This window comes from Anastrepha obliqua, chromosome 1 (assembly GCF_027943255.1).
Source record: "Anastrepha obliqua isolate idAnaObli1 chromosome 1, idAnaObli1_1.0, whole genome shotgun sequence".
NCBI lineage: Eukaryota > Metazoa > Arthropoda > Insecta > Diptera > Tephritidae > Anastrepha > Anastrepha obliqua.
Window position 1 is genome coordinate 179512679 of NC_072892.1, and position 14162 is coordinate 179526840.

Genomic DNA, 14162 nt, shown 5'->3' on the forward strand with positions numbered 1-14162 from the left:
GTCAATACTTAATAAAGTTCCGTTAAAAATTGAGAATTCACATGAGTTGTAGTTGAATTTGATGTTAGGCTCATCGGATACCTCAAAGAGTACATAAAATTCCAACTCAAGAGAAAGAGGAATATGATTTTTATCGGTTAAAGATATGGAAACAATGCCTTCCGACAAAGTGTAGTTGATGTTATTTGAAATAAACAGTAGATCTAGGATTCTATTAAGACTATTATAAAAAACATTAATTTGTGATAAATCAATGCTTAGAAAACTATCAATGACATGAATTTCGCCGAGGTATATTTTTCTTTGGTCTCATCCAGGGAAGTCATTAACATTTTTAACTTCGGTATACCGTTGCACCCATTTATTTATGCACGACTTCGACTTCTTCAAATATTTTGCTGCAGTTGCATATGATATTTGTGGACCTTAAAGGGGTGTACATCCAATACTAATCGTTTTTCATACTAGGAACCCATTTTGTAAAAACAACGTACACTTTTTAAATTTTTCATAAGACCAGTCACGCTTCTTTTAGGTAAACAGTACAGCAACCTACAAATGCGTAAGCGTTTCTTTAGTAGTGTGCAGTAGTGTCCAATTGCTCTGAACAGTTCAAATGGTTCATAGATGTGCCATTGTTGCAATTTCGCTGTCAACTGCTTAGAAAGCATTTAGCAGCAGCTGTGGCAATCAGTTGTTTAAATAGCTAAATTTTGAATTTCATTAACAATATAAAGGAATTTTTATTGAAGTAAAAAGACTTTCTATTATTTTTCCTAGAAAGAAAATACGGCCGGCGAAAATGGCCAGTTGGACAATCATTGGAATCCATTCAATAACCTCAGATATGCAATTAATATTTTTCTGTAGCTTACATGCCATTTTGTCGTGTCTTTATTTATTTTGATATTCCCAATTATTTTCGATTTTTATTTATTTATTTTTTTCTTTTATTTTTCCACGCAATTTATCATTTCAACAAACATAATTGCCTCTGTACACACACACACGCATACATATATATTTATGTTCATATGTGTGTGCGCGAACTCTTTCGCATTGTGTCTTCTTGCCAAAATCAATTGAGTGAAAGTAAGTTGGCAATTTTTCGCTTTTTAAATGAACTGTCATCGTTGTCGTCATTCATTGCGCAGATTATTTATTGTTATCATTAAATTGGCCACATGAAAACACATGCATTCACACATGGACTTTGTAGGCCGTTACATTTATGCACAATTTAAAGTGGTTTTCCCCCACACCAGCCACGCCTTACGCTGCATGCCACCACCCCTTCAGTTGATGGCCATCAAATTGCAATAAATCAACGCAGTTCAACTGAGACTCGAGTCGACGATCCCCTCGACTGCGCTTGAGTGTCACTCAAGTATCAATTTACATCTGATTGTGGCTCCTGCTGCTTCTGTTGTTGTTGATGTTGTTGTGGACGGGAGCATAGAATGTGGGACTTTAGGTAGTATTTTCATTATTGTTGCTTTGGTTGTGTGACTTATTGTTGTAAATTTAATCGCGCACGTAGCTTTTATTATGGGCTATGAAAATGCGTGCAAGGATCATTTAAATGCGATAGATATTCATATTAGCATACAGACGTACACATACATACACACGTGTGTAATTGTAAATACATACGCATACTTGCAATCGCATTTACATAAATATGTGTTGCATTGAAACTTAGAAGAAAACAAATTTATTGCACAGACACATTTCGCTCCTATTGTGACGCGGTTTTAAGTGTCTACCCCAGGGAAAGTTTTTATTCGCTTCGCTGCTTATTTTTATAAGTCACTCAATATAATTGAAAATGGTTTCATAAATATATTATATGTAAATATATACGGACAATTTTCAATTTCAAAATTTCCTTTTCAAACTTTTTCTATCAAAATGTTCAGATTCAAACAAAGGTTAGGTTAGGTTGAACTGGTTGACTTGCGGTCCGGTTCGGCCCATAGCGATACCAGATGTAGTTTATTAGTTATGTGTTTGGAGTCGTCCAAAGAACGCCATGGGAAGTTCTACCATATCTATGGAAATTAAGGCACATTGATTAAAGGCGGTTTTGTAGGTTTGATTGTCACAGCAAAGCATTTGGGAAAGTAGAAAACAAAGAATGAATTCACCTTGTTGCACTCAGAGCTGACAGCCACATGGACGCGGCGAAAAAAAAGAAATCAGCTGATTTACCTAAACCACTTTTAATAGATTCGCCTTGTATGGAAAATAAATGGAAAATAAATAAATGAATAAGTACATATTTGAGAGAGTTTTGGCAAAAGACTGTCAATACCCAGGCGCTCGTATACAAGTTTTTTCGAACGATTTATATCTATAGCATAAGGTTGGAGAACAAATTGAGAGCAGAACTAATTAACTTTTATTTTGAACAAAATTTGTTGAAACTTAGTATAACATTATCACACATATATCTATAAAATCGTTCAATAAAAATTCCATTAGCTGCAATAGCCTCCTTGTCGGTGTGTCAGAAAAAAATTATAACATCTCAGAAGCTTCAGGGTGTTTTTTGTTTAGAAGGCATTTTGATCGGGTAATTCGGTAGTCTCGTTTTTGCTCCGACAGAAATTCTCTTCTGCGCATCGCGTAGGATTTATACCGCAGATCTTCATGGAAAACTAGACGAATAAGACTCCCAGAAAATTTAGGCTCCCTCGCAAGGGGCCCTCATTGATTTTGAAGGGTCCTCGTCAGTGAGCGGTGCCATTTGCAGATCGGGCAGTGTAAGAACATTCCTCGTGTGTTTTGCGTTTTGCAACAGATTCTGCATCCTCAATTCACGGCGAACCTATTAATGTATGAACGGGCGCACTTAACAAAAATTAGAGATTTCTAGATCGGTGTGATTTGCACGTATGGCGACGACAACTGTGTGTATCTTCTTTTCATGAGTTAAGGGGTTATATACAGTTAAAATTAAAAAAAATCGTTTATTTATTTTATTTTAATTTTTAGTCCTTCATGTCTTATCTAAAAAAAGAGCAAAAAGATATAAAATGGTTTCGGAATGTTGTAGCCACATACATACGCATGTTCTCAAATAACGTATTTTCTCCTTCTTAATTGGCGCGATAGCCGGTTACGCGATTTCGGCCGAGCTTAACAAAGCGCGCCAGTCGTTTCTTTCTCGTGCTAACCGGCGCCAATTGGACACACCAATTGAAGCCAAGTCCTTCTCCACCTGATCTTTCCAACGCAGAGGAGGCCTTCCTCTTCCTCTACTACCACCAGCTGGTACCGCATCGAATACTTTCAAAGCCGGAGTGTTTGTATCCATTCGGACGACATGACCCAGCCAACGTAGCCCCTGGATCTTTATTCGTTGCGCTATGTCTATGTTGTCGTAAAGCTCATATAGCTCATCGTTTTATCGCCTACGATATTCGCCGGAGCCAACGGGCAAAGGTCCAAAAAACTTGCGCAGAATCTTTCTCTCAAACACTTCAATTGTCGCTTCATCAGATGTTGTCATCGTCCACACTTCTGCGCCATACGTTAGTATGGGCATGATGAGAGCCTTGCAGAGTGTTAGTTTTCTTCGTCGAGAGACTACTTTACTACTTAGAAAGGACTTTACTACTTATTATTTAGTCCAAAATAGTCCTTTGGTACTCAAATACCGTGTGCAACCTGAAATATCGGATCTTACCTGTCCTTTCATGTGGCGACGAGTTCGAGATATTGCCTTTGATATACATATGCACATACTTATCTTCCACCACCAGATTGATCGAAAATAAATTGTTGCTTCTACTAAGGCTAAACAATACTAATTTTCTTGTTTTCCTACGCTACTTAGCTAAGTTATATTAATTTATGTGACTAATACTTAAAAAAAAAAGTTTAACAAAAACGTATGTCTCGTCTGATTTCAACCGCTCAATGGACTTGTGTGTGTGTGTCTGCACGTTAAATACTTGATGATTAATAGTGGCATAAATCAGTGGAGCGCAATGAAAAAAAGCTTGAGAGAAATGGTAAAGGAAGAGGTGTTAGAAGAGCTTAGTAAAAACAATAATTATGAAATGCTTATAAGAAAAGGAACAAAAGTGCTCATAATTACTTATAGTTATGGAGTAAAATTTGCTTCCGGCGTTTAGAAATATTAATCAATATTTATAATTGACGGTTTCAAACAAATATGAGATAACTAAGTAAAATAACAAAAAAATTAACAAAAAATGTAAGAAGACTTTACAAAAAATGTGAGAACCTAAATTAAATGTATAGAAATTCACGTGATGTAAGATGTGACGTTTGGTGATGGAGAATTCTTTTTTGTAGCTTTTGAGTAAACAATTATTAAGTGAATGAATTAAGTAAATGTGTGAATTTATATTTATTCATTTATTTTAAGGGGGTCTTCTGGTCTCCAGCGAAAAAAAAATCGATTTTTTTTTTGCATAATTTTGTTGTATGTGTATGCGAGAATACGCCACAGAAAGGATTTTTTGAAAATCGCATTTTTTCACATTTTTCTGGGCACCGAAGTGTACCCTCCTCCGGCCGTTTTATCATAAACTTTATCTTTAAACGCGTTTCCCCGAAAATCGTGTTTTTTAAGCATTTTGGTCACACTTTTCATAGTAGTTATACTCCGATTTCAATGGTTTTGGTCTTAAAAGGTTCGGAAAACTTACCGCTAAGTTTCCCCGTGTACGATTTTTGAAATTTTTTTTCATTCCATTTTTATAACCTTTTAAAGTTCAAAAAATGAGCAAAAAAAATTTTTTTTGCAAATTGTTGCATAACTTTTGAAAAAAATTAAAAAAAAAAAATCTGTCACGGGAAAACTTACCCAGGGCAACTCTGAAGACAACGCATATCTAATTTTTGCTTTCTGATTACCCAGGTGGAAAAACCGTGACCAAAATGGAGACCTGTTTCGTTTGGAGGTGGACGTCTTCAGCGCCATTTCAAGGTCGCGGGTGTTAATTTTTTTCAAAGTCAAAACCATTTTTTAAAAGCCAAGACATGTACCTTTAAAATAAAAAAAAAATTTTTTTTAAATATTCACAGGATTTGTCACAATCAGTCCCCAAAAAAAACCCTTCATTTCAGGGCCTCGAGACCAGAAGACCCCCTTAAATCTACAAATAGATTAAAGATAATATACAAGATATATAAGTAGGTAGGTTATGTTAGGTTGACCTGGCTGGCTGAAAGCCATCATATAGAGCTATTGGTCCTTAGCGGTATCATATGGAGCTTGCCCCCTACGTTTCCTTGTAGTAGGCTTCTTGTAATAAGCCTGCGTCTTTTGCGAATTTAAGTAAGCTCTGAAGCTCTAACCCCGAGACACATTCTAACCTCTCATATCGTAGAGTTCATTCGGGTTCTAGCTAATGCAGGGCAAGAACATAGAAAGTACTCAAGAGTTTCGCTCTCTTCTAGGTCATTGCAATTCCCATCTTGTATGAGTGTGCCGCTAAGAAATAGTGGCTTGCCAGTATACCTACGATTGTTCTGCTTTCCTTACTAGACAAGGGTAGTGCGAATCTGGCGTATATACCTGCATTCTGTGTACATATGATTTTCACGGTTTTACAAGTGGCTAGATTATTCCACCTCCTGTCTATCCGTGTTTTCATGTCCGCAGCGACGCCATTGTATATCTTATTTAAAGGTTTCATGTGTTCAATTTTCATGTCGTTTTCTTGTTCTAATTGTACGTAAACAGCGCTTTTGGCAATCTCATCTACAATTTCGTTTCCTGCAATACCCTTACGTCCGGGTACCAAATAGATGTGTAACCGTCTGCCTGCGGCTAGTCTTTCTATGGCTTCCCTGGTCCTAAGAACGTTTTTAGATGAAGTTTCATTTGAGTTTATTGCCTTATTGCCGCTTGACTGTCAACGTATGCGGATGCTATTCCCGCAGCTTGCAAAATACTGCAATGGTCAGGGAGCTTAATTGGCCGCCTGATGTCCAGTATATAAGTAGGTAATTATAATAGCAATTCTGGTCCATAGTCTTAGCTACTAGCGCCATTTTTAATGTAATATAATTTTTCATAATTCTATTTCCAATAAAAAAATTAATAAAAAAAAATGTAACAATTCTGTTAAAAAAACTAACTAAGCTCAATTAAGAACCTTAATAAAAGAGGCTGACGTAGCCGGACACCATTCATTGACAAACCTTTAAAAAACCCATGCAACTTCTCAACCTATAAAAGCTTCTCATAAAAAACCATCTTCGGTTCGGTGGCGAGCTAGAATTGTGCTTCCTCCAGTTGTGCAAAAAGAGCAAGTCTTATACCACAAATAGGAGGAAGACCTCGGCCAAACACAAAGTAAAGGGTTACACCCAAAGTATAAATATAAAGGGTGGTTAAGTTTCAAGAGCCGGTGTTGATTTTGAATAAAACACAATTTTTTTAGGAAACTATTGTCATTTATTATTATTATTTATTATTATGATAATATTGGTATGGCTCAATTACGTATAGAACAAAGTAACATAACCTCGGCGGCACACCTCCATCCGGTGGTCCAATTTTTCGATGCCTCTGAGGCATAATTGAGGTTCTATCCCGTTAATGTGCCGAATTATCTCATCCTTTAGCTCTTGAGTTGTTGCTGGCTTATTGACGTACACCTTTTCTTTCAAATAACCCCAAAGAAAAAATCGCATTATCTTGGCGGCCAGTTGACATCGCCGCGACGTGAGATTATTCGGTCATCAAATTTTTCGCGCAAAAGAGCCATTGTTTCGTTAGCTGTGTGACAAGTGGCACCGTTCTGTTGAAACCACATATCGTCCACATCGATATCTTCCAATTCGGGCCATAAAAAGTTCGTTATCATCTCACGATAGCGAACACTATTCATAGTAACTGCCTGACCGGCCTCATTTTGGAAAAAATACGGCCCAATGATGGTGCCGGCCCATAAACCGCACCAAACAGTCACTCTTTGTGGGTGCATTGGTTTTTCGGCAATTACCCTTGGATTATCATTCGCCCAAATGCGACAATTTTGCTTATTGACGAGTCCACTGAGGTGAAAATGTGCCTCATCACTGAAGATGAAGTGCGCGATATGCATTTTGATTTGAACGCCCCTTTTCATAATAAGCCTGAATAATTTTAACGCGTTGCTCGATTATATATCTTTCCATGGTTCAAATTGAGTTAGTCTGAAATTGAAAAATGCCAAATGAAATGCAGAAAAAAGTCTTGACGTTTATTTGTGGTTCACATTCAACATCCGCCCTTGAAATTTAACCACACTTATAATAAAATCCGATTAGGCAAAGAAAAGTATAGTGGATGCGAACTTGATAATAAATTAAATTACCGTCATTATCACCATCCCTAGGGTCCCAGTGTGGAAAAGAGGGTCATAACGAATTTCTTCCATTCGGGTCTGCATGGGGCGCGTTTCTGACTCCAGCAGTCATCTGCAGGTGAATGATCTTCCATGTCTGTGGTTTCCTTGGGGGTCCCAATCAAGTCACAAGATGGCCTTTATTAAGTCACCATTTCCTCTGCGAAGAACATGGTCGATCCAGCTTGAAAAAAACTAGAACTGAAATCAGTTGATTTAGAGCGCCAACCGGCGGTTGCTCCGGACCCTTTTTCATGAAGATGATTTTCCCACAAATCATGAATTTCTGGACGAAAGACTTTGTGTTCACTGAATGCAATAGGCGATTGCATCGGTACGTGGGCTCAATGCAAATATTCGAAGACTTATCTTCAAAGTAAAATTTCACTGCTTCTGCGCGTTCTGCGGCTACGTAGCGCTTTGTGCTGGAAGTAGGCTTCGAAACCGCCACAGATGAAGTTAGACGGACAATGATTGCTAAACCTATTCGGAGTACTTATTTATCACGTACAGATGGAGCACTCGATAATACGAAATAAAAACCAAAAATTAATTCGAATCAAAGCAGACGTCATTGAGCCAAGGCAATGGCCATGCAATCAACTACAAGAAAAATACTGCTTTTGAAAAGAAAAAAAAAATCATTAATGAAGAAGCAAAAAAGAAATAAAACTATTCAAAGCATTCGTTTTTTGAATTTTTTTGTTTTTGAACGGCAACAATTAATCACAAACGTTCACCATCAGGTGAGGTTTGCACCTGCAACACGCTCAAACTTGACCATTTGAGTCAAATGCACAACATCAGTTGAAATAGAAAAAGAAAAAAACAAATCGAAAAACAAAAACATAAAAGCAATGAATATCTCGAAAAGCACAGTAGTGAAAGCAACAAAAACAAGTCGACAATGAAAATCTTTATACTCACAGCACAATAATAACACTCGTCGCCAAATGAGTTCGACGCCACAAAATGTTATAATAACAAAACCAATTTGACCAAATTTTTTCGATTGTTTTTGCTTTCGCTTCGCTTGAATGTGCATTAACGGAATGAATGAAGCATTGAAAGGTGCACTCGTAGGCTGATCGGGCGCACGAGAGCGTCGGGAGTTGTTTTTATTTGTTTTGTTTTTTTATTTCAATGAATCGGGGGTGCCTTTATGGCGCTATGGCAGTGCATTTCAATTGTTGTGTGGCGGTCACTTTGGCCTCTGAAGTGGAGCGCGATTGAAATTAAAAAAGAGAATAAACACAAAACCAATCATTTCTGTCATTCACTCCTTTTTCTTTGTCTTGTAATGAGTACTTTATGGTTTGTTCATAAAACACGATTTTACAATCGACCGCAACCCATTTTTTGACGCAAGCATCGCAGAAAAGTGCAGTGGCTATTTCTATGTGACTTTGTGAAAGGTGTGGCAAATGCAACAATACATGGCGCATGTTAAATATGAGGAAATTTTCAAATGCAATTAAGTCAAAATTTCAATGCCTAATACGTGCTGATCTCATTTTTTTAAGTGAAATTTGCTGAAATTGCATTTTCTACGAATTCACACCCAAAGTGAAAAATTACAATAATAACATTTTTTTAATGCAATTTGAGCGTAACCTAGATAGCGAGACCTAAATAGTGTGGAAAATACTGAATTTGTTGGTTAGGCACACTTAATTGATATTTTTCACTCGATTTCTCACTACGCACAGTCATTTGCTATCAATAAATGGGGCCACAACAAATCTTATACAAGGTGGCGCAGAAGTAATGACCCTATTGGAAAATTTATAATTTTTTGCAAATGGCGTCCTACGATAATCATAATTGACTCATTTCATAACAATTTCACAGCCTAAGCATACAAATAGACTTGATAAAAATAAAGATTTCCATTACTCAAAATCATTTATTTAGTAAAACGGTTATTCAAAAACTGATTGTTTTTAATGTGTGCACTAGAATAGGTTCAGTTACCACCTGCACTTTACAAAATGGGTCGACCTACAATTGAACAAAGCTTACTTGCAAAATGGCGAATCACCTTTTCAAACTGGAAAAAAGTTACATTTTAAAACGAACTGTGTCTCCATTGCATTCAAAAACTCGTTCTCGTACTGTGAGCACAATCGAAAAAATTACTGCTCTTACTGAAAGTATGCAAGGCCAATCAAGCACAACAACTCGTCCTCGTTCTCAGAAGCTCGTGGAACATTTCACGCCCGTCTTTGCTGTGCCAAAAAATTGGGTTCATCCCATTAGCTACAGCAAGGCCAGTTGTGGAAGTCATTTGAATAAAATAATGTTCTATAATTAACCGTTAGGATTAACCGTATTTTTGTAAACGTTAAACGGAAAAAGTAGCCAAACTCACAACACAAGTTTGGCTTCAAGGTAATTAGAATAAAGCGCAGGACTTTCCGTGAGGTCGCGCTGAGGTAGAGGAATCAAAAAATTATATTTATAGCGCGATTTTGCTCAAATTAAAAGCAAATATTGTTTAAATGAAGACAAATATTTTATATCAGAATTGACTAAATTAGTGGCCCTAGAGTTGACAAATTTCTATATTCCTATTTATTGTCAGAATTGACTCAAGCTCAAAATTAATATAATCTACGTTGTTCAAGTAAATTTGAAAAGTTCTGCTTGACGTTTCCTATATAAAAATACGAATTACCATAATTACCTGCAGAATGGATAAAGACAAATTTAGCTTTATATTTTTTTTTATGTTCATTACCACGGACTTGGGACTTGCCATGCTATTCATAACTTCCTGCTAGGTGGACAAATCGAAGACGATTAATGACAGGTAATATGCTGTAGCCTGTTTTGTACTTTATAAGTTAAGGTATACGAAGTTGAGGCATACGTTTATTCATAGGGTGTTTTTTTTAAGAGCTTGATAGCTCAAAATGCTAACACAAAATATAAATATTATTCCGTCGCCTTGTTAGATTTACATAGCTGATTCATTTTGGAAACAAAAATTTAATGAACTTCGCCAACAGAATACTTTTTTTAAGTACATTTTTAATTTAAATTTTTTTTTTTAATTTCAGTTTTGCAATTCTCAGCTGTCAAGCCATAGTTATCTATATCGATAGTTCTCATGCAGCTAAAAAAATACCCGATATCTACCAATCAGATAACAGCACCACAATGTAAATTTGCGTTTTTTCATAAATTTATTTTCGGCCAGTTTTTATACCAAATTCTCGACATTTGCAAGAGGTTCTGCTTCCATTCACACAAAACCGAGGTTGGCGCTCATCGAATGCTTAAATACTTAAGATGGGGTTGTAATTAGTGAAGAAACTTATTATATGTAGAATGAATGCTTCAATGCCTTCAAAACCGAATATTTACAAGTTATACTCTGTACTTGGTGGAACCAATTCGATGTGATTATGAACTTTTAAAGTGGCGCTAAATTATCACAGGGGAAAGGTATCGAATTGAATAAATACGTTTTAGCGGAGCACAGTAGGAAAAACGCCCACAGTACCAAGAGAGACACGGCCCAGTCATCCACCAACATGTCAACGCTCGGCTATGGGTCGCAAAACAAGGAAAAACATTGCGGTCTTTCACGCGCTTGTCGTACTCTGCAGACGTTGCTCTCTCCGTTTTATCATTTACATCTTATATTGCGGAACATGGAATCGAACGAGAGAGCCCTAAGACTACAGTGCTCATAGAGTGGGATGGTTTTTGGATCATAACTTCAGCTGCTTTACTGCTCTAGGTATCATGGCAACGGTCTTTCAATCGGAAGTCTTTGCAATTCTTAAAATAGCTGGCTGGATAATTGACGAAAGGTAACGCGGATATAAAACCCGCGTCAGCAGTGTCAGCCAAGCTGCTCTAAAAACCGTAGCAACCACGCGGATCTCTTCAAAAACAGTTCAGGAATGTAGATTAAAGCTAAAAGACAAAATTCGTTCTCAAACGGAGTTGGTTAGGTTAGGTTACGTTTGCTTCGGTTGATCCTGTAGATCGCACATAGACCTGAGATTTGTGCATGTGTTTGTAGGGAGAGTTCAGGAACTTTATATTATATTTTGTCCTTAAAACACAGTTTAGATAATTTAAGTAGGTTGCTAATATTTCGATCCGCCACGATTTCTAAGGTTGAAAATGATGCAGAACCTAGGCAGTATATTCGAGTTCTAACGTTCCTCTCGCGTTGACTTCCCTACATATTGTGCATGCATTGTTCTGCATTAGCTTCAGTTTTGCCACGCACGATGGAGTGAGAAGAGATAAAGTATAGTTCGTAGACCTGACATTGTGCTTGCGTAGCATGATTTTAACGATCCTGCATGAGCTGTTTCTTGCCCACATAGAAGTCGCTGCTCGAATCATTGCTGCACCTATACCAGTCGTTGTTTGCAGAGAGATAGTTGTATACCGGCCATACCAGATACAGGAAGATTTACGCTTGCTTTAGCTAGTATATCCACTTTCTTATTTTCTACAATTCCCTTTTGTCCTGCAACCCAGTAGATGGTGGCTTGTTGCTTAGTTCCTAACTCATCCATCCTGTTCCGGCATTGTCGTACACTGTGTGAATTTGAACTGACTGTCAATGTAAAAGCTTATTTGCGAGTTCGGAGGAGTGTTTTCTATGGCCAAGTCTGCTGCTTTCCTTACTGCGTAGATTTCGGCTTGGAATACACTGCAGTAGTCCGGTAATTTGAATGACTGTTCACTGCCTAAATTCCGAACAGAATACTGTGGACCAGGACCTTTTCCGTCTGTGCATATTTCAAAGGTGTGGCGCGTTGAAAGTTATCCTTTCCGTTATCCATCCTTTTGGTTCCGTGTTGAAATAAGTTTGAGAAATAACGTAGTCTGAGTTGGCGTTTAAACCTCTGCATTTTCGGCTGTGGCGTATGGCCTTTAAACTAGCTGTACTGTTGTCAATAGCTAAGTGCAGACTTCTTTGCAGAACTTTTTGCTACTAAGTACATTGGATGAAGGTCAAGCGTCTTGTCCTGTGCTGTTGTAGGAGTAGTGCACAATGCACCCGTTATACACAGCTTTGTAACTCTTTGTACTTTTTCTAATTTGTTAGCGTACGTCTACTTATTCAAACTTGTCTACTATACTACAGGGTGAACGATATGAAGTGTTACCTATTTAAAACACCATAACTTTTTTGTGTGAAATTAGTTTTTATTGATTTCAAAGATAAAATTGTTCAAAAATGATTACAATTTTAACATATATTCACTTTAGCTCGATATGGCCACCTTTTGCCTTGACTATAGCCTTCAAACGGTCAAAAAATGAGTTGCATGCTACACGAATGTGATCTTGAGGTATTTTGGTCCATTCTCGTATAATCGCTTTTTTCAGCGCATCCACACTGGCTCTCCAAAATGGCTCAAATTCTCGTATGAGCGTTCGGCCAAGTAAACACGATCGTTTTGAGTGTTTATAAACTGCTCAATTGGGAAAGTTTTTTAATCAGAAAACACAATGTTAGGAAATTCGACACGTTCGTGCAAGCGCAACAACTCCTTTGCTCTTTCGCACCGAACTTCAACATTATTCCTAGGTACTTAATATATGTCCTAAGCTGAAAGCTAGATAACATAGCCTAGGTGGGGTCCACTTCGGGATCTTGTACTTTCTGTGGAACATTACTAAGTCTTTCTTCTCAGGATTTACTTTTAGTACCGCTTCAACTACCCACGTGTTGATTTCTTTCAGTGCCCTTTCAGGAATTTGGCTCATAGTTTTTAGTCATCTTCCGGAGTGGGACTGAGCAACGAACTCTGATAGGACTAATTCCGGTGCACAATCCTTGGGAACGACATAGGGTCACCATAGGCATCAACAATGATTCAAAAAACCACCGACAAGTACAGACTTAGATGGCACATTTTTGTATCGGACGTATTGATAATGGACGAGCTATATTCTTTTTAGCTCGACAAACTGCTAAGAATCTTAAAAAAATGTGGGAATCTTGCAGAGGAGCTAAGAATCCCCACAAGAGCTGGCCCGCCCTTTCCTTCAAATTTTTTCGCTTGGCCTTAATTGCAAGCAGCAAAATTGCTTGGGTGTTTGAAAAGCTTGCGGCCACTAACAATTTCATTCTGTTTTCTTACAATGCTTCTAATTAATTATAAATTATTATTATTAAGGCATTTATGAAATTATTTAGAAATTCTTAAAATTTATTCTCTCTTCTTTGCAGGTTTTTCTCTTCTTATCCATGCAGCAATGATTAATTACATTTAAAAGTAAGTATTTTTTATGATTTTTATTGATAAAACTCAATTTCTTTGGTGAATTTTCTACCCATTTTGCCCACTTGTTGTGATGTTTCGAGAATAAAGTTAAATTAATGAGGAAATCACAATTTTTCAAATTTTCTCTTCTGTTCATTTTTCTCACCTACATTTGGCTCCACGTGTTTGCGTTGTTATGATACACACAAAGCACGCAATTGATGTAAAATGTAAGTAAACACAGAATTTCTACAACACATACCCAAATATTTACCAACCTGAATTTCAAACGAAAAAAAATTTCACCCAAAATACACAAAAGCTCAACGTAGACGCGCATAAATTTAAAATACACAGTTTGACGTCCAATTTGTTGTTGGTACTTTGAGCTGATGCAAATGTATGCTGCTACATGCATGTGTGCAGCTCACGCCCGCTCGTTTCGTGAGTTGTTGTCCAATGCGGTTGAACAAATTTATGGTAATTACAATTAAGTGGAAAAATTTCAATGGCCAGGCCGCAGACTGAAAAAAAGATTAGGAAA

At 37.2% G+C, this 14162-nt stretch overlaps 1 protein-coding gene across 2 annotated transcripts in view; it reads left to right on the plus strand.

Moving 5' to 3' along the window:
* LOC129242380 (uncharacterized) overlaps window positions 1-14162 on the plus strand; it is a 329060-nt gene that overhangs the window by 103710 nt on the left and 211188 nt on the right. Inside the window, exon 1 of one of the 2 annotated variants that reach the window (XM_054879000.1) lies at window positions 13588-13630. The exons of the other annotated variant lie outside the window; for it this stretch is intronic. The gene's annotated coding sequence lies outside the window, so the exon portion shown is untranslated. Of the gene's footprint in view, window positions 1-13587; window positions 13631-14162 lie in introns of those variants that run through there. 2 annotated transcript variants of the gene reach the window in all.